At 41.0% G+C, this 21843-nt stretch overlaps 1 protein-coding gene across 3 annotated transcripts in view; it reads left to right on the top strand.

Moving 5' to 3' along the window:
- Positions 1–21843, top strand: part of unc5db (unc-5 netrin receptor Db) — a 484543-nt gene that overhangs the window by 6752 nt on the left and 455948 nt on the right. The gene's annotated exons all lie outside the window — the stretch shown is intronic.

Below are 21843 nucleotides of genomic sequence, written 5' to 3'. Positions count from 1 at the left end.
TTACTGTGAAACATACGGGGGGAAATGTAGCTTTTCAGACCTGTTGCTGTGCCTTAATATATTGCGACATGTTAAATGGAGGCAGAAACACAAGTCTGTGAACAATGGAGCACGCGCACTAGCAGACATCCCAGCCTGCAGAAACTCATTTCAGGGAGGTGTCGTGACGCATGACTTTTTTTCCCATCAGCGAGGGGGGTGTCATGACAGCTCCCTGAAATGAGTTTGGATGTCTGTAAACCAATCAGGATGCTCTTTGTCTAGCATGTGCTACATGAACAGTCTCCCTTGCGCACTCCGTCATATGCACAATGCAGACGTTAATGTTTCGTGTACACGCTCTTGCTTGCTTGCTCTAGATTCCGGGAGATATTCTCCAATTTGTGGGCATCAGGGACCCACTATCAATATGCGGGAGACTCCCGGAACTTCCAGGAGACTTGGGATGTCTGCACTAGACAGTGTTTATGTAGAGAGCATGCACACTTCAATCAAATTATATATAAACATATAGACTACGAGTCTTCAAATAGCGCACTGCTAATCAAGGCAGACTCATGTTTACAAAAAAAAAAAAAATTTATATGAATTAATATAATACTTGATGTATGAAAAAGATGATAAAACATACTTGACAAATTAACAACTATTTGGTAACAAAGAAAAAGAGGAGACAATACTTATTTGATATAAAGGTACAGTAATGTATCATTTAATAACGTATATGAGAGAGAGGGGTATACTTGTCATACTGATAATAATTCATGCATGGTATTAAATAAATAATTAAAGTTAAAACTAAGATATAAAATATGAGTGATTCCACGCTTATGGGTACTGAAATGGGGACATGAACTTATTTTTAAAAATTCACCTAAAACCATTTTTTTTTTTTTTTTACCATCAGGTCACAAAACATGTAATCTTTAATGAATGATATGTTAAAAGATAACTTTAATTTTCTGAGATGTAATAAAAACATTTATATGCCAAAGTCAGAACATAACAGAAGTGTTGTGGACATATATATTCTCAATTTTAACAATGTAGAATTACTTTTTGAAACATAGGAAGGTGATGTTTTAGCAAATATAATTAATAAACATGTGTAGTAGAATAAACATACACATTCTTTCAATAAGATTAACATGGTATAGAGCTAGATTGTAATTAATTTGTAACAGACGCGAGATGGACAATCGTAACAGAAGTAATGTAACAGACATCATTTTGGAACTCATAGGCTTGACTTTGGCATATAAATGTTTTTACTACATCTCAGAAAATTAAAGTTATCTTTTAACATATCATTCATTAAAGATTACATGTTTTGTGACCTGATGGTAAAAAAAGAAATGGTTTTAGGTGAATAAGTTCATGTCCCCATTTCAGTACCCATAAGCGTGGAATCTCTCTCTCTCTCTCTCTCTCTCTCTCTCTCTCTCTCTCTCTCTCTATCTATCTATCTATCTATCTATCTATCTATCTATCTATCTATCTATCTATCTATCTATCTATCTATCTATCGAGTTATGTAGAAAGAGTTTGGAGATGTCAACATCATATCCATATCTACTTAAATCAGAAAAAAGTTGGTGTCTGACTTTTTTTTTTTTTTCTTGAACGACAATTTAGATGAAGCTCTTATAGAAGTTGGAATCTGGTTCCATACCCTAACGCCAACATGGGAAAATGAGTTCTTTTGTAGGTTTGTACAAGAATACTGAGTATATAAGTTCTTGGAGTAAGATGACCTAGTGTTATAAGAATGGATACTAGAAATAGAAAATAATTTACAAATGTTTGAGGGTGCACTTTGATTAACAACGTCATACATTAATTTAGAAATACATTCATAGAAAAGATTTACTGGTAAAATATTGGTTTTGGAAAACAATGGAAGGGCACTTTATCAACAAAATGGATTAATCTTAAAGCTCGTTTTTGTAGGATTAATACTTTTATGAGTTTTACAAGCCTGTCCCCAAGAACTAAGACCATATGTTTAAGGTTGAATCAGGGAGCGATATAATGTCGTAAGGGTATGTGGTGGAATAAAATGTCTAAGCTTGGCCAAAAGGCCGACAACCTTGCTTATTTTGTTGCAAATAAAATCAATATGAGGCTTCCAAGAAAGATTGTCATTGATTATTAAACCCAAATATTTGACATACTTTTTACGTTCAAGTGAAATGTTTGTTTTGAGACACTGTTTTGAGAGTATTTTATGCACACCCTATCAATCTCGATTACAATTTCCTATCTCTGTATTGGCCTAATTTAATGTTTTAAAGTAATTATTTTTTTTGACTAAAATGAATGACTGACTAAAACCCTTTTAGTTTTTGTTGACTAAAACTAGACCAAAACTATCAAGGATGGAATTGACTAAAATGTGACTAAAACTAATAAGCATTTTGTCCAAAAGACTTAATCAAAAATGGCTGCCAAAAACAACACTGCCATACACTTCAAGTGGAATAAATACATTTATGGGTAAATTAAGAACAAGAAGTCTTTATTTTGTCACATTTAACCCATGCGGGTGTGCATGCACACAGTGAGTGCAGCGGGCTGAATAAATAAATATATTTGTGGGTAAATTATATGCCTGCTGGAAGAGAAGCGCAGGGAGGATTGGGAATCAAGCGGCTGTGGTTTGTTTACACTATAAAACTTGTAGCGTCCTAGCAACCATCTCAAAGACGTGTACACAAAGCCCAGAAATTCCTCCTTAGCTGTGCATAAATGATATGGGATTTATCTTGTAGTGTCCTGATCCCCAGGTCTTTAACCCAGCCACATATAAAAAGTTGTCCTCCTCCATGCTCTTCCAGATTTTCATCTCTGTGTCCGTGTAGAATGATGTCTGCAGCACCAGGTAGTTTGAGATGTCGGGGAACTCAACGGATGGATCATTTTCCAACTTGTAATGACTTTATTTAAACATGAGCTGATTAGCAGAGCTGGTGGGGTCACGCATCTACAGATATAAATAATTACAAATACAGAAGACTAAAAATAAACACAATCTTAAAAAAAACCCTTAAATCTATTGATTATCTGTGAAATTATCTTCACATTAAGTTAATTAATAGTACGCATAACTATTGTCTTTGTATTTAGCTACAACTACAATAGGATCAAATTTTATTCTACTAATGTCAAACTTGGCGAGTAAATTTTCCTCTCACAGGAAAAATCTGGGGTGGCACAGTGGTGTAGTGGTTAGCGCTGTCGCCTCACAGCAAGAAGGTCCGGGTTCGAGCCCCGTGACCGGCGAGGGCCTTTCTGTGCGGAGTTTGCATGTTCTCCCCGTGTCCGCGTGGGTTTCCTCCGGGTGCTCCGGTTTCCCCCACAGTCCAAAGACATGCAGGTTAGGTTAACTGGTGACTCTAAATTGACTGTAGGTGTGAATGTGAGTGTGAATGGTTGTCTGTGTTAGTCCTGTGATGACCTGGTGACTTGTCCAGGGTGTACCCTGCCTTTCGCCCGTAGTCAGCTGGGATAGGCTCCAGCTTGCCTGCGACCCTGTAGAACAGGATAAAGCGGCTACAGATAATGAGAGGAAAAATCTGTCTTTGTTAGCATCTAAGGATCTAATCCCATTGAGTGGTTTCTATACCCACTTCGTGGTGTTAATAACTTGCTTGTTTGCTGAACACAAACATGGCAGTAAGTTCTTGTGTTAATGGACCAGACTCCACTTTTGGATCATTAATCCCTTCTGACTGACCTGCATGCAGAGTTTTGCTTCTGGCACATTCATACAGTTTTAAGTACAAAACCTATAATTAAAAACAGCTTGTTTTTATTGCATTTATTTAATTTCTGGGCTCCCATCTGTAACAGGGAGTGATGTTGTATCCCATTAATACACTTTTTACAATAGATTATTAGGTTCTAATAGAATAGCTGGGCCAAAAATAATTGGGGATTTTTTTTTTTTTTTTAATGGGCCCCGACTCATTACAAGTATGAACAGGTGGGCCTTAAAGGAGAAAAAGTTGAGAACCCCGATCTAGAGCACACATGACTTGTGTATTACTGTATGTACAATATTAACACTGCTGCCATGAGACTAGCATGCATTAATTCTGAACGTGACAAGTCTGGCGCCGGGACGTGTGAAGTCTCCTGCGGATGCAGCAGAGTTTGATGGAGCCGTGACAGATAGCGTCAGCCTGTCTGCTGTCATCTCCACTCCTCCTCTGTCTCTCTGTGTCTCTCTGCAGTCACTCTCAGTCTTTCTCTTGCCCTTCCCCAGACTATTGAAGATGATTACAAGCCAGCGCAAGAGATAAAAATCTAATAGAGGGTGAAAATCGATAACGAAAATATGAGAGTGGTCCGTGTGTGTGAGACTTAAAGGGCAAACAAAGTATGCCATGCAAGGGACTGTCTGTCTGTATAAAGAATAACTGCAGTATAGCCAAGTCATTATTTTGCAAGCAAATGTCTGTCAATGTGTCCTAAGTGTAAAGTTTTTGAGTCATTATTTTGTGGTAAAATTTATGTGCAAAGTTTCTAGAGTAACAAGGTATTTCAGAAAGAAATGTCCTTTATCAGTAGTGCAAGTGAAGGTCTGTCTGTGTGCGTCCATGTTTCTATGAGAGGAAGTATGAAATGCAGGGCTGCTTTAAAGGGGAACCGAAGTCATTTTTAAACTTGCTTTATTTCTTAATGTTTTATTCAGTTACATTTTTGGTTTTATTAACCTTATATCGTGACTCGTATTGGCATATATTACACTTATTGGCCTTTTCGGTTTTAGCCATGTTGAACGTAGTTCATTTGGTCCACGGCAGGCGTCTCTTATCCATGCGATCTTCACGAGGCTTGCGCGAGACTTTGAATGTGAAGTGTAAGCGCCACCATTTTGAAGCTGTTTACACAGCGGCCAGATCGCCATATCATTCCAATTTAGATTAATTTAGAGATTTGCCAGCTTCATCAGTGATGGAGATTATTCCATACGACTTCAAAGCATTGGTTAAATGAAAAAACGCTTTCGGACACTAGCCCGTTACGCTGGTATTTACGTCATTACGGTCGCACAATTAAAACGTGCCAGATCAGTCGGCTGGTGGGTTTCAAAATAAATACATATACTGAGCGCATTTCCCACATTAATCAATACAATGTACCTGCATCTTTTTTTTTTTTAAATCAAGGCTGAATACTTTCTTCTTTGCTGCAGCCTTTTATTAAATCAAATTTGAGACTTTTAATTTGATTTCTTTCAGCGTGACTGCAATGCATGATGGGATATATTGCTTTTGTTAGTGACCATCATTGTACACTGCTTTTTCGTGATTCATTGTGGGATACTTTGGGTGCACTATATAGGGTGTAAATAATCCTCACTAAGGTTTTGGACAGCGCTACAAAATGTTGTCCTCACTATATAGTGAGCAGGGAGCGATTTCAGACACAGGGAAAACTTCTGGCTTGATTACGTCAGCATTCAAGAGGGCGCGCGTGTCTTTTGACAATGTTGGCAGATGTCGGTCACTTTGATTTCCGCTGTACGTTTTAATTCCGTCCTACGATGTCTCGCACAGGTCTCAACGAATCTTATTTAATGCTGTCGCTTTGACATATGGACTGATATTACAGAGCATATTTCAAACACTCATAACTTGCTGTAGCAGCGACAAAATAGCTGTCAGAAACGCATTCCAGGCTTTCGTCTAAACGGGGGAACAGGGGCGCTGCGCCCTCTTGCACTCGGCGTGCGCCCCCTTACCGACTCCGTGAAAACATCCCAGCAACACTACGTGACAATGTGCCTGATAATCAAATACGTTATAATTGCTCCAAAAATATTCCAATCATAGTAGATACACCGCCAGACGGTGCAAAAACAATCCGAATTGGCGTTTTCCAGACCGAGGCGCCATGTTTAGTTGTTTACTTGTCGCGGCTGCTCTCACGAGATTTGACATAGCTTACATACAAGGTCAGCTGACTTGTAGAGCGAGATTTCTCGAGACTGAATGACCTTTCACCCACCGGCGCGGGAGCTTTTGACAGAAGTAGTTTGCGAGTTGTTTTTGTTGACACTTGGGCATTTAAAGATGTCATCCAGCAGCACGAAACGGAAGAAAGCCAAAGACTGCCCGGGGCAGAAGATTACTTCTTTCTTTTTCAATGTTGACAGACAATTTGTTACAATTTCCCTCTCAGATAGCCTCAATGTCCCATTGTAGCATTTTTCAAAGGCTTTGCACGGCGGGGGACAACCGGCGCCCTCATACTAAATTTTTCTAGAAAAAACCCTGCATTCCTACATTTTATAAAATGAGAAATAGAATTCTGATAAATTTACCTTCAGTTCCCCTTTAAGACCCTGGCTGGGAACCGTTGTGTATAGAAACACATGTCTGAGATCTTCGTCTTTTTACTTTTCTGAAAGGGAGCGTGTGTCTGTGGTTGGGGGTGGGTTGGTGGGGGGGGTTGTATGGCTCTGACCTTCACTCCTCACACAGTGTTGATTTACAGCAGTATTTATTGTTGGAAAGCACCTCGGCTTATCCGAGCTGATGGAGGAAGGGGCGTGTTTCGTTGCTGTATTGTCCTTGGTGAAGTGTTCTATTTTAAGAAGACTGGATATGATCAAATCGGCTACATCTCCTTTCAAGACAAGGGACATATTAAAGGAAATAAAGCTGTGTTGGATGTTGCGCTGCCACGAGGCACCAGAACAGCTCAAGTGGTGTAGATTCTCTAAATCTCTGCAACTGAGGTCTCTCAAACAAACTAATGGAGACCTGGTGGCTATTAAGGGCACAACATATGATTTTTACATCATTTTCATCCTTCGGTTATCCCTCGGGGACCTGTGGATGAGGGCAGAGTCCTCCTGGAAAGAGACCACACCCACCAGGACTGAAATGTTTCCTCACAGGATGTAGGTGATCATTCAGAAGAACTTCAGTGTTCATTCACTGTTTGCTTTTTTTTTCTATCAGGAAACAAATGAATACAAGCATCAAATAAATAAATCCCCCCCCCCCCCCCCCCAACCTGCATGTGTGTGTCTGACACGTCCCATAATCCAGTGCGTCAGCAGCCTGTCTGTAAACCCAGGCATTTGATTTGACTCCAGATTCTGATAAGAAGTAACTGGTGCATTCAGTGAACATTCATTCAGTTTTCCCCAGTGCTACATTATTCCATCTTGCCGAAAGGACTTTTGGGATTAGCGCCCATTAGCATATGTTGGTATCTTGGCAACAGCATGACACATTTGCAGCCTTCAGAGCGTGTCTCAAACAATTCCTTGACTTCAACTCCCTGCCTTCTAACAAGCAAAACATCGAGGCCTTGTGTCTCCGACACATCCAGAATCTGTGTGTAAATTACTGTTTATTCTTCATCAGTGTCACTTTCTGAAACCGAGACACTCGAGAGGTCCACCACCCAAACACAGGTGTTTAAGCTTGAAATACGACACAAAAAAGGAAAGGGAAGGATAAAAATCACAGACTTGGTTCTCTTTTATTTTTGAGAGCACTTTTTTCCAATAAATCTCAACATTGTATCAGTCTTTATTACACTCTCAGCTGAAAGTGTGTGATCATCGTTGTCGTCTGTTGTGTAGATCAGGCAACAATCCTGGAATAATCCATAACCAAATTTGAAAAATAGGCACAGGTTTAAAAAAAAAAAAACCAATGCGTTTATATGAAAACGATACAGCAATATGTGTAAAGACTAGGGATGTTAACCGATGACCAGTTGACCGAATCAACGTCAACCGGTTAAATTTTTTTTTTTGGGTTGTCGGTTAAAAAAAAAATCAATCGTTTTGAAGCTGGCGATTTTGGAGCGGAGAACCTGGAATTCTGTGTTGTAAACGCTTGGGGCATGCCATGCAGTGTAAGGACAACAGCTGACAAATCAAACATCCATTCAGTCATGTCCCGCCCTCCCGCTGTCAGTCGGCGAAAGAAAAGTGTAGACAGGCTTTTTAGCTTACAAATTACTACTTTTTTTTTTTTTTTTTAAGAGGGGGCATTGGAGTGTCTGAATAATTTCATCAAAGTAAATTCTGTATTAAAATTATTAAATAAGCAAATGGCGTTAGTCCATGAAACATAGGAAGTATGAGAAGAAAACAGTAAATCAGAAAGCTGCGCACGTTTTCGCGGAAGCTGTGCAAATGTGCGCAGCTTTCTGATTTACTGTTTTCTTCTCATACTTCCTATGTTTCATGGACTAACGCCATTTGCTTATTTAATTTTAATACAGAATTTACTTTGATGAAATTGACACTCCAACACCCCCCCCCCCCCCCAAAAAAAGAAAAAAATCGGATCTTTGCACGATTCAGCCGTGAAAAAGGCGGCATCCGCCAAAAGGCGCACCGTTTGCACCCCTGTTTAAACTCGTAGGTTAACTGACTTTAACCGGCTAATGAGGCTCGGTGGTTGGTCAAGATTTTTTTTTTTAGTTTTCGTCATCCCTAGTAAAGACTTCGTAACAAGACAAAGAAACCGCACAGTATACTGTATATAGACAAGATAATCAAGAGTTAAACAGTTGCACACATTAGAGGAACAATCCAATGACCTGAAACGAGCAGAGACAGAACCAAACACAAAACAAATGCACACGGAGGACAAAGAACCAGTGTCCCAACCCGGCTCAGAGACTGTAACAAGAATGGGGAAACGGACGAGTAGGCGGCTCAAAAGTACTTTTTACAAAAATGATTTAAATCAACCCCAAAATAACTAAAAATTGGCAAAATAAAGAACGAATAAAAACCCAGCAGCTGTTGTGGGTGCTGAGGGATGGAGAGTTAACGGGTGGAGCACACCGGGCCCAGGTCTGACTCATTTGGCTAATAACTAGGGCTGTCAATTAAAATATTGTCCACAGTTAACTCACGATTAATCACACATTGGTCACATTTTTAAAAGCATGTTCTAAATGTACCTTCAAGGGATATTTTTCAAGTTTTTGCACACAGCAAAAATAATTTTTGTGGGTATTTTTTTTTTCCTTCACTGCATTTAAAAAAAAAAAAAGTGGCATAATTTTTTAATTTTGAAGGTTTAGCACAGTTCAGTGTGAACAAAACAATAGTGTGTTTCAAAAAATTTGATATTTCACAATCTAATAACTTTGCCAATCTTCAAATTTTAACAGCATGTGTGGAAACAGGTCAAAATTTTGTTTAATGTTTTAAAAAAAAAAAGCTTTTTAGGTATGAAAATGCCATTCATTGGAAAAGAGGTGTGTGTTGGAGTGCACTCAAACACAGTTGAACGAGACTGTACAGCGTGCATTTGAGAGAATTCTCTAAACATGCACCAACTGCAATGCAGATTTGGACACTGCACAAAAAGTTCAAAGAGGAGGTGTGTGTGTGTGTGTGTGTGTGTGTGTGTGTGTGTGTGTCAGGCGGCGCGCATATTGAAAATTTGTGAAATTGTTCATGGAATCCACATACCTTTTTTTGAATTTCTCATTCAAATTTTGAGGAATAAATCTTCTATTGCTCAACATTAAGCCTGTTCAGTTTCATTTGCCTGGACTGTGTAGTTTCTGGGTTATTTACATCTCAATATCAAATTTTTCGAAACACCCTGTATTATATTTTCCTCGAGTTCTGTTCTTAACTTCCAGCCTCAAACTATGCAATAAACTAAGTCGGTGATGTGGACTCTGGACAAGAGTAGTGGCCGTCTTTTAAGTAAGGAAAATAAATACAAAACCCAAATAAATACGTTTGTCAAGCCACACAGCTCATAAAGATGTTTTCCAGTAAACTGCAAAAACTCACTGGTAAATATACAGAACATTCAGGAGCAAACACTGCACTTATAAACACTTTACAGAACTTGCATATTTCTCAGAATAAAACTCTCTCTTAGTGTATGGCCTGCATATTTATACACACACCTGAACTTTAACACCATCTTTTCTCCCTTCTGGACAATCAAAAGCATCTAAAAATGCACACTTTATGTAAACAGTCAGAATGCAACAACATGTTGCCTTGGCCAGGGCTCACTTGTAAAAGAGATTTATCTCAATGTGATTTTGTTTCCCTGGTTAAACAAAGGTAAATAAAATAACTTGAGTTGAATTTGTGCATAAGTGCACTTTATCACGACTTGCACCGACCAGCTACTCGCTACATTGCTCGCTTGCTCGCACTGTCACTTCCTGAGCTCTGAAACTACAGGGGAGGGGCACAGAATGTGCATGCGTTAATTGCGTGTCAAAAAAGAAATTGGTGGTAAAAGGAATTTGCGCTAACACCGCGTTAACTTCAACAGCCCTAATAATAACCCTCCATTCAGCTTCCTGCAAAACTGGAGAACATGCAGCGACAGGGACATCTAGTACTCAGGTGGACTGGTGCCCCCCAAATCACCCCACCCCTTAAAAAAAAGATTCCCATTGGGAAACCCAGTTACCATGACAACACAAAATAAAATAACGCAAAACGTTTGCCAATATCTAAAGTATTACAAACCTAACTTTTCCGTGACACAATGACTAAATCCAGTCATACTTTCATAGTTATGTTCTCCCAGCTCTTGGTTTAGTCGTTACATACTTGATCCATTCTTACCAAATCTGGACTGAATCCCCACCCAGCAACCCCGGTGCCTGGACAAGCAAATTTAAGAGCGACAGGAGGAAGAGAGGAGAACCAGGAAGATTACACAGAAACTGAGCATCTCAAGGGCAAGGTGCTCTTTACAAAGCATCAGCCACAACATGATCAGAGCCTTTAATATGGTGAATATCTAAACAGTATGATTGCAAAAAATATGAACATCGCATCAGTGTATGGTTTGGGCAACACAGGGAATGAAGGAAAAACTACTGGATTGTGGTCCACCAGAGGAGCATCAGAGTCAACATAAACCTCAATGCTGCAACGCCCACACAAGAGCAAGAGTCTTCTCTACTACAGAATAATTCAACTGGTATAACCTCCTAGAGAATAAACTCACAGGATGTTCAACACCGGCGGCATGGTGGTGTAGTGCTTAGCGCCATCGCCTCACAGCAAGAAGGTCTGGGTTCGAGCCCCGTGGCCGGCGAGGGCCTTTCTGTGCGGAGTTTGCATGTTCTCCCCGTGGGTTTCCTCCGGGTGCTCCGGTTTCCCCCACAGTCCAAAGACATGCAGGTTAGGTTAACTGGTGACTCTAAATTGACCGTAGGTGTGAATGTGAGTGTGAATGGTTCTGTGTCTGTGTCAGCCCTGTGATGACCTGGCGACTTGTCCAGGGTGTACCCCGCCTTTCGCCCGTAGTCAGCTGGGATAGGCTCCAGCTTGCCTGCGACCCTGTAGAACAGGATAAAGCGGCTAGAGATAATGAGAATGGGATGAGATGAGTGTTCAACACCAGATCTGTGCGTCTGGAACAACACAGCACCTGCACTCAGCTGGAGGTAGCAACGTAGTGTGTTTGCAACAGGAGCGGATTACGCAGCCAAAGGGCTTCCAGTGCAGTCACATACCTGTGCCAAAAAAACAAAGGGGACTGGAGTGCAAGTCCAGAGAAACAAAAGATGGTTGACAGAAATGCATTTTAATTTTTTTTTTTAAATGGTGAGGTAAGCAGTAGTGGTTCCTTTGATAATGGAAGTGGTTAATGAGACTTAAAACCAGACAGGAACAGGGTTCTCGCTGGCGCTCGTTACGCTCGTCATTGACAAACGTAATCCATCAGTGACGAAGAGAATTACTAGCAGTCATCACAGTGATGAATGTATTTATCGTTATCATAAGTCATCCCTCCATTTGCTGAAATCCAATCCCAGTGAAGAGATGTCAGGAAGCTAGAGTGTAAACAATGAGCACATGCTTGTGACCAATAAAAACCGGCTACACACAATGACCCGAGCGACAAGCTTTTGACCAGTTGCATGTGTCTTAATTGCCCTGGTGTGATGGTGTAATTATCTCTGCGTGAACCAAACAATGGCGCAGTCTAAACTGATGAAGTTTTTGGGTGGGGCTTCTTCAAGCACTGAAGATTATTTAAGGGCTGAAACAGGTACGGGGGAGGTACACTCAGAGCCCCAACCGTCCCTGAGCACATCGGACAGTGTCGACAATCCAGGGGTTGGTTCAAAAAAAAAAATGCCAAAGTGAAGGTGCCATCAGCTGGCAAGTGACTGAAGGGAGCTCTGTTTCAGGTGGCATGGCGTGCTGAGTTCCCGTAGCGAACATATGATGAGAAAACGCGGGGTCATTCTGGGTTCTGTTCGTAAATTGACGGGAAATTCGGATTCCTTCACTGTTGGCTCCAAGATTCTTCTCGACTCTGTTCAATTGTAAATGAAGTTTTGTGCTGAAGTAAAGGCTAAAGGGAGCCCTAATGCCCCTTTTGAATAATTCCATGCTAAAATAACCTTCAGTAAGCTCAAAGTAAAGAGGTTTATTTTTTTCCGCTGTCCAGTTTCCATCAAATCGTGCGCTCTGATTGGCTCACGAGCAGTCCGGTATCCTACGATACGGACCCCGGTTACAGACCCCAGTTACGGACCTTTGGCGACTTGCTCGTTCACAACAAACATAGTAGCAATTTTTGGCAACATTTATTTTCCAGGGCTCGAAATTCGTGGTGGTCCGGTTGCCCAAGGCGACTTAATTTGTCATTTGGCGGGTAATTCCTGTCACTAGGCAGCCCGGCTGGCTATTTGAAAATAAAAAATATATATATGAAGCGAAGATTCAGACTAGGGCTGTGCGATATATCGAATATACTCGATATATCTCTGAAAATTCTGTGAGAATTTTATGTATTCTGTTGTAACTATCGAGTATTTTATGGTCATCTGCTGACTTGTTTGTTTAAAACATTTTTCCAGTGTTTTTCTTCCTGTCCCTCCAGTAGTAACGTGAGAGGCTGCCTAAGGGTAAAAAAAACAATAACGTCACGCACTCGCCAACCAATCCCAGGTGACATCTTGGTGCTGAAAGGAACTTGCGGCGCAGTGTTGCCAGATTGGGCGGTTTTAAGTGCATTTTGGTGGGTTTTGAACATATTTTGGGCGGGAAAACGTCAGCAGTATCTGGCAACACTGCTTGCGGGAAGATTTTCTAGTTCCGGTTTACAGCGCTGACTCAGTTCGTGCAATCGCTGGTGTTGCATAGGCTACCGTGTAAGCTCTGTCAATTTCAGCGACAAATTAAAAATGGAAGCGGACGAATTGGTTCCTAAAAGAACTAGTAAGGGGTCAGTCATCTGGCATTTTTTTGGATATTGCGAGGAGGACGTGGAACAGCAAATGCCAGTTTGTAAAATGTGCAAAAAAAAACCAGTATCAAAATACTCGGGTGTTGAAATAAATGCACATTAGTCATGAGCAATGGTAACTACTCGTGTTTATTTTTGACAGAAGTAAAATTCATACATGAACAAATTTTGGCGAGTTGATTTTCTGTTTGGCGAGTTACTTTGGAAGGTAACTAGTCCGGCTGGCTGGTGAAAAAAATGTATGAATTTCAAGCCCCGTTTTCGCATTTCTCAGCATTAATTTTACAGCATGGATAGCGATAATGAGTGTTCACAGCAAAAGCGAGTTTTACTACCCTGATGAAGACGAAATAAAAGACATTTCAGGAGAAAGACGAAAACCTGTAACTGTTGCTAACACCAAGCAAAAACATGGCTGAATCTTGAATGACTCAATTTTGTATAAATAGGGGACTACATAGGCGGCAAAATGTAGTTTTTTTTTTTTTTTTTTTTTTCCCCCTGCCATGGAAGTGCACCTGTATACCGAGGAGGAAGCTATTTGCATTACAGCTGTGAATGAGGATTCAAAATGGCAGCTCGTCTTGGCGTTGTTTTCCCTTCCGGGTGCTCTCGTTTTCTGTTAGAATTTGGTAAAGAAAAAACATATTATTTACCAGCTGGGCAGTCTGTATCGTGAAATACTGTGACCTCGGCCTAGAGGCCTTGGTCAGTATTTTCAAGACCTCGGTCATGGTATTTCACGATACGGACCGCCCAGCTGGTAAATAATAGATTTATTTTACCTTGAAAGGCGCCCAAAATCAAATCTTTCTTCTTAAAGGCTGGAGTGGAGCCCAAATCTTGTATGGAACAGAGAGGCCAAGCTGTATCTGTACAAATATTTGAATTGTGCCAGTTTGGTGGGAGTAAACCTGTATGAAGTTCACTAAGTCAGTAACTAAGAAAAAATACAGACTCAGAAAAAGTGACATACTTATTTGATTTGATTTTTCAAGGAAAAAAAGTGAAGAATATTTCTAGGAACCCTGGACAGGAAATCACAACTGATTACTCACACAAATAGCAGCACTGATTCTGGAGCTGATTTGACGTGATTTATTTATTTATTATTTTGTTGTTTGCAGATGGCGCTGAGCAGATGAGCTTTTTATCAGCCTTGTTTATCAGCTCTCAAACCCAGCGTCCGTCCGACCCGCAGCGTTATTTACAGCTCTGCGCAAAACCTTGCCGCCCTTCTGTAACTCAGTTTACACACGCGTCATAAAAATGAACGAGAAACGGCCCGAGGGTTTCTTCCCCTTATTCACGTTGATGTATGTGTTTGTTCGGACCTTTACGAGGTTTTCCCCGAGTTTGCAACACCATCAGAAGCTGTGCTGCAACATTTCAAGCTGTAAACGCAAGAGCTTCTTGTATTATTGGACTTTTTAAGGCTGGAACAGGTGAAGGAGGAACGGCTGCGTCTCTCCTCTCTGAGCTCAGCTTGTTTACGAGCAATGTGTTCTTCAGCATCTTCGATCTTTAAAGTTTAAACTGTTCCAAAATGTGCTGGAACTTTTTACCTTAACTGCTTTTTGTTTTTATTGAGTCTTTTAGGCTGCTTTATGATGTTTTAAGCACACATTTTGCTTTTTATGCTTTAAAAAAAAAAAACAGAATTAAGCGAATGAGAAACGGCATCTCCTGGTTCTGCTTTACAACTTTGCGGCGCTTGCGTTCTGTGAAAGTTTTAAAGCTGTGAACTTTGAGGTTTTTCTCTTATTGGTGCAGTCCAGGGAATGAGTGAAAGCCTGCAGGATTCTTCTTTTAAAAAAAAAACCTTCACATTGCTGTATTAGTTTGTCTGGACGTTTGACGGTTCAGAGCTCTGATAATGTTTCATTGTCTGATAATAGCGTTCCTCTTCTCGTATTAGCGCACAAGCAGAATGTGACCAAAGCGAACAAGAAACGCCGCCTTCTGCACACCGACACTGCTGGCAGACATTCTGTGTAATTTTGCGTCCGTGTGAACAGACTGTAATCCAGCCTTCCATCACCTGCTCTCTCTCGCTCTGTTAGACATATGGAGGCTAAGCTGTGTTTGGAAGCACTGAGAGAGAAACACAGAGAAGCTGAGACAGTGTGTGCAGGCAGTGTGCTGTAAACACACACGCATTCCATTCAAACACAGTGTCCTGTGCCTGAGCTACTGAGTCCGTTCATCTGACTTGTCTTCGTTCTGCGGTGTCTGTGTTGCCATTTTGTCTGTCATTTTAATCAAGCACTCCTTCCATCCTTAAACATTATTATATTTTCCTTGATCTACATGCATATCCATTAAGGACATTTACATCACATGCTGCATCCGGAAAGCCACCAGCATCGTAACCGACCCCACACACCCATCATACGATCGCTTCACCCTCCTGCTGTCCGGATAAAGGTACCGAAGCATTCGGGCCTTCACAGTCAGGATCTGGAACAGTTTCTCTCCACATGCCATCTGACTCCTCAACTCTGAGGGACTGGACTGAGACACACACACGCGCGCGCACACACACACTCTCTCTCTGATCACGCCACTCCCACTGTAATCTTTGCACGTACCCCTTTTCCACCAAATCAGTTCCAGGGCTGGTTCGGTGCTGGTTCACAACTCGTTCAACTTGCGAGCCAGCTGAGAACCAGTTTGCTTTTCCATAGCTCGCGGTGCTAAGGGAAGCCACGTCAGTTACGTCGCTGTATACATCAGTTACGTCGCTACGTTAGCATAAACCTTGGTGCGAATATCGAAGCAAAAACAACACGGAAGAAGCAGCAACAATAATAATAGATGACTTTGCGTTTGTACAGCTGCTGCTTCTTGTCGCTTAAAAATGGCGATCTTTCGCGGTCTTGTTGTTGGTCTTAACAACTCCGCCGCCCCCCCACTGACGTAAGCGGTTCTTTCCTCTGGCCCAGCAGGGAGTTGGTGCTAGCCTGGAACCGGTTTTTCTGGCCCCAGAGCCAGTTCTTTGTCAGTGGAAACAGAAAACCCGGTTCCAAACTAAGCACTGGCCCCGAACCAGCCCTGGAACTGCTTTGGTGGAAAAGGGGAAACAGTAAGGAACAACACAATCACTTTTTATCCCCCCTCCCCCAGGGGACCCCAACAGGGTCCAGGGGTGGAGCCGCGGTGGGAGGCCAGGGGGACGAATTCCCACTGAAGCTGACTGACTTTGGGCTTTTTTTGACAGTGAAACTGGCCAATAAATGGATGGGAAATGCTAAATCATTTTACAAAAAATTAACACCTTACTGTACGTATCACCTTTATGGTCAATGTGAGACTAATTTGACATTTCAGTTGAGACTGATCCCTGAATTAATTATTTTTCTGTGTGAAAAATAAATGAACTTCCATGCTTAAACAAAATACCCAATTACAATAAATGCATACATTTTTTACAATACACATAATGTTAATTGGGTGAAACTAGGGCTGTGCTCACAGCTCGCGATACTCGATCAGGCACGATTTTCAGGGGTACGATACGATATCGTTTATTCACTTGAAAATCGACAATCCCATATATGACCTATTTCATGCATATCTCCTGGTTCTGTAGCAGGTTGTCATCAATTTTCACTTGATTTAAAGCATGTTTCATGCCAGAAATTGACGGAAATTCATGCTTGCAACCTGTTCCAACCAAAAACGTTTTTATTTACAAATGGCCCTTCCAGTTACTCAGGGCATGCGCACTAGAAATTAGGCGCTCTGCTTCAATGCACTCTGCTACAGACGCCGCAAGCCACTAATTACGTCCCCCATGTCTCCATGGCCTCGTCTCGAGACTCATTGAATAATTTTGGCACCAAACGTATTCGCGCCCTCTGCTTACAATAGACATCGTTTAACTTGATATATCGTGATGTGTATATATGGTACGATATCGTGAGCAACTGATAGCAAACGAGCACAGCCCTAGGTGAAACCACTACAATCCATGCACGAGCTGGTGTGCATGCCTGAGACTGGCACTACAAAGCCACCCTGGCCTCCGTAGCTCGGGTCCTTTGACCCAGGAACCCAGAAGTCTTGCAGTAAACAACCACAGTGAAGCAGCGGGAAAATGCAGCTCTCGCCTACATGATCACAGATGCGTAAAATAAAAGACCTGAACTTAACTAGTGTGTGTGCGCTGTTATAGGATTACTGTAACTGTGTGTGTATGGTCAGGAAAGACGATAGATAAGCGCAACCGTTGCACAATAATGCTACAAGCAACCTGCATGTGCACCTGAAAAGTTATTTAGCTGCTGGCTAGCTGCAGCTTGTATCTCCCAGTGTTACTATGTGTCAGTGTAGTGTAATGTGGTGCGGTGTCGTGTAAAGGCCAATTTATGCTGACAACGTAGTCCTCGCAGATGGTGTCTGCGTAGCTCCCCCACCTTCGCAGATGCTCTGTGCGCACCTCCCAAAAATTGTGACCACCGCAGAAGCCTCGCAGACGAGAGGGCTCTGATTGGTCCACTCCAGGTCCACTCTACATCCGCTGTACACGCACTTCCGCTTCCCTACTTTCCCGGTTTGGTTTTTCACGACCGCCATTTTTAAAAACACGAGCGAAGATGGAGCAGCACGAAGAGCGGTTGATCGAGGAAGTACGTACATCTATACGACTCCAGTTCTAGTCATTATAAGTAACCGGAGGATAAACACTCCACTAACCACACCCACCAACTACTCCTAGCGACTTCGCGCCCCCTTGCGTTGTGGCGGTGAATAACATCGCGCACGCATATTACTCCCTGCTCAACGATAAATTACAACTGTCTGCGAAAAGCTATCTGCAAAAGCCTTGTCGCAAGAGCATGCAGAGGCCCTAACGCAGGGATCGACCTCAGTCTGCAGGGCTTTGGGTCACAATCTGTATGCAGCCGGCCGGATTGCAATCGCGTGGCCACTTCAGGTAGCCCCGTATGCATTCGTTTAATGGTCTTCTGCGTGTTAAATAGTTACAAAATTATAATAAATCGAATACTTTACGATTTATTTGGTGTACACCAAGTTACTTTTTTTTTTTTTTTTTTGGCCTAGGGAAGGGCGGCAGGCCAGCATTATAACATGGCGGTGTGCCACTTTAAAAGCGCCTGTGGAGAACACTGCTGTCACTCTGTCCGTCTGTAAACATTTGTTTCCGGAGCATAACTCCAAACTAGTAGGATATTATTATTATTATTATTATTATTATTATTATTTATTATTTTTTTTTATGAAACCTGACAGTCATGTTAAGTGACTAGAGGAGTTGTGCCTTTTGGGATTTCTGTTTTTTTTTTTTTTTGTTTTTGTTTTTTTTTCCCCCCATATTTCCATGGCAGCCAATTCAACTTAGGAAAATTTGGAGTGGGGTTTCATGTGTCCTCTCCCGATGACTCTTGTTCCAATGTTTACAAGGCTTCTCACAGTGTTTACATTTTTATTTATTTTCTTTACATATACTCCCTCAGAACACACACTCGGCTTTCTGCACATTACCACTGACGGGTTACTGGTTGGCACTGGACTGTCCATCTGTGCTGGTTGTCGTTTTTGCGCGGTACTTGTCTGCACTTTATGTTGTGTGTAGTTTATTGTCTGCAGTGTTTGCACTCGCTGCACTCTTGCACTTTATTTGTAGTGCTGCAATGTTTAACGCAGCCCCTTGGTCCTGGAGAAACGTGGTTTCGTTTTAACTGTGTCCTGTACCGATGGTATCTTGTTGAAACGACAAAGTCTGGACCCTGATTTCCATTGCAGGGTTTCAGGAAGATATTAAATGTGCCATTTTCCTTCCTTCACCCCTCCATGCATCAGTATAATCATTAAATAACAATGTTTTCCTATTTCTGTTTCTACACCTGTCCATGGTTTGTTTTTCTGCTGTGTGTTTGAGAATTTGGACTAAAAAAGTGATTTATTAATTTCATAAATTTTTTTTTTTTTATTCCCATCTATTTACTTTGTTGTAAGTCCAAATTCTTAAACATTACAATATTAAATAAATAAATAAATAAATCGGCGGCACGGTGGTGTAGTGGTTAGCGCTGTCGCCTCACAGTAAGAAGGTCCGGGTTCGAGCCCCGTGGTCGGCAAGGGCCTTTCTGTGCGGAGTTTGCATGTTCTCCCCGTGTCCGCGTGGGTTTCCTCCGGGTGCTCCGGTTTCCCCCACAGTCCAAAGACATGCAGGTTAGGTTAACTGGTGACTCTAAATTGACCGTAGGTGTGAATGTGAGTGTGAATGGTTGTCTGTGTCTATGTGTCAGCCCTGTGATGACCTGGCGACTTGTCCAGGGTGTACCCCGCCTCTCGCCCGTAGTCAGCTGGGATAGGCTCCAGCTTGCCTGCGACCCTGTAGAACAGGATAAAGCGGCTACAGATAATGAGAGAGAGAGAAATAAATAAATCACTTATGCGACAAGTAAATATATGGGAATAAAAAAGAAAATGTATTGATTAAATTTATTATTGATAATAAACAATACTGTATATTCCTAGTGTAAAAAATGGTTTATAATTATTGCATTATTTCAGAGGGAAAAAAAACCTTACTTAGTTTTTGATAATTTAAAAGTTTTCAATAAGCTAAGGAGTTCACTGGACTCTGGAGAACACACACACGCGCACACTTGCATACATGTTATATAATTTTTTTTTAATTTATCTTGAATGATTGTGCAGAAAGTTGCAACAATGCTCTCGTGTGACATGATGATCTTGTACTTTTCCTAATGTTTTCCAAATAAAATGTCGTAAATTGTCCGTCTGAAAGTGTTAAAACTGCACGAAAGGGTTCAAAGTGTTCGGTGTTCAAGGCCAGCTGTTATTTTGTCGCTTGACCACGAACTTGCCAAAAATCAAAGCCAGAAATATGTAGATTGTGTTCTTCAAATGAACAAAATTTGCACTTTCACACTTTTTTGCTTTAATAGCTATGCAAATTTGGGACAGAGTCAATGCAAACAGATGAATTTTGAACTCGTAATGTGATTTTTACTAAACCTTAATGATTTCTGGATGATGAATGTGACTGAAGGGCAGGTATTAAACTTGTGGAAGCCTGATTTCAGTCAGCGGAGGATAAAATAGAACTAGCTAATAGGTTTTTTTTTTTTTCCCCCCCTTATTAAAATTTCATCCATTTGGTAATTTGAGTTGTACCAAAATATATCTGGTATAATTTTTTTTTTTTTAAATTAATGCATTTAAAACTTTTGCATTCTAATTTTTAGATTTTACTATTTACATACATTATTCTTTCATTAAAGCTAGACCGTCTTTCGATTTCATAAAATCATTGAAATTTAATTCCCTCTGAAATTTGGTCATTGTTTATTTCTGAAATATCTCAAAAACAAACAAAAAACCCAGACCTGGGAAGTTGTTTAATTTAAGGGGATTAAAGCAAATGTGCATGAAATCACTCACTTCGTGCAGTCAAGCAGAGGAAGTCCGTGTGCGCATGCGCAGGTTTATCATCTTTTGGGTTTTACAGCAGCTGGCATCCACTGTTGCATTACTGCCATCTACAGGTTTCTCTTTGAGCGTGCACTGACAGTTCCATCATCCTGTCGCTGAACGAACAGCTGATCACACCGAGGTGCTTGCTGACCACCGATATTTATTAGTTTGGTCGTGTTTCCTTTCCTTCATATAGAACATAACATCTTTTCTCGCTTTCTTTGTTACTGTAGTCACTCTTTTTTTTCACGTTTCATTTGCACACTCACTCACGTCCTCCATTTTTCTCTCCTGTTTCAAATTTGTATCCCAGAATGCCTTGAGCGAACAGGGAAAGCCCACCATGTGATGCATGACATAGTATCTTGAATTGCATCATATGGTGAAGCAGGGAAAAAATAGCAGAGAATTTTGGGCCACGTGGAAATAAATTCATTAATTGTTCTATTTAAAAAAAAAAAAACTAATAAAATTGGAAGTCTATGATTCGAATTCACCTGGCGACTTGTCCAGGGTGTACCCCGCCTTTCGCCCGTAGTCAGCTGGGATAGGCTCCAGCTTGCCTGCGACCCTGTAGAACAGGATAAAGCGGCTAGAGATGATATGAGATGATTCGAATTCAGTAGCTTTCGGTCACTAAATAAAAATATTTGGGTGTCGGGAAAACACTATGACGACACTTGAACAATCTGAAAGGCAGTTTACCTTTAATGTGATCCGCCTCCATGTTTCACTTTGCCTGATATTTATTTAAATTAACACTTTGGATAATTCATGAGCCTAAACTTTGAAATATTAACAAAGAATCATGTTCATATTACAACTTCTTATTGTGTACTCGCTGCACGTTCACACCTCCAACACCAGCAGCGTTTTAAAGAGTTTATTTACAGCTACATGTGATAGAATAAGTGTAATTATTTCTTGTGAAACAGCTGCAGGCTGTATGTTAACTCCACAACCTATTTATTAGATATTAGCACCAACAGAGTATTGTTTGAAAAATTTGTGTTAATTAGTGGGGGAAAAAACCCAAGCTCACGCAGCTGCTTGATTAGCTGTGCACTAAAACAGATAATTGAATAAAAGCTAAAAATAAAACATGAATCCAGAGCAGCTCCAGCTTTACTGAGGG

The sequence above is a fragment of the Neoarius graeffei genome, chromosome 24 (assembly GCF_027579695.1).
Source record: "Neoarius graeffei isolate fNeoGra1 chromosome 24, fNeoGra1.pri, whole genome shotgun sequence".
NCBI classification, from domain to species: domain Eukaryota; kingdom Metazoa; phylum Chordata; class Actinopteri; order Siluriformes; family Ariidae; genus Neoarius; species Neoarius graeffei.
This window is presented reverse-complemented; position numbering and strand designations above follow the sequence as displayed.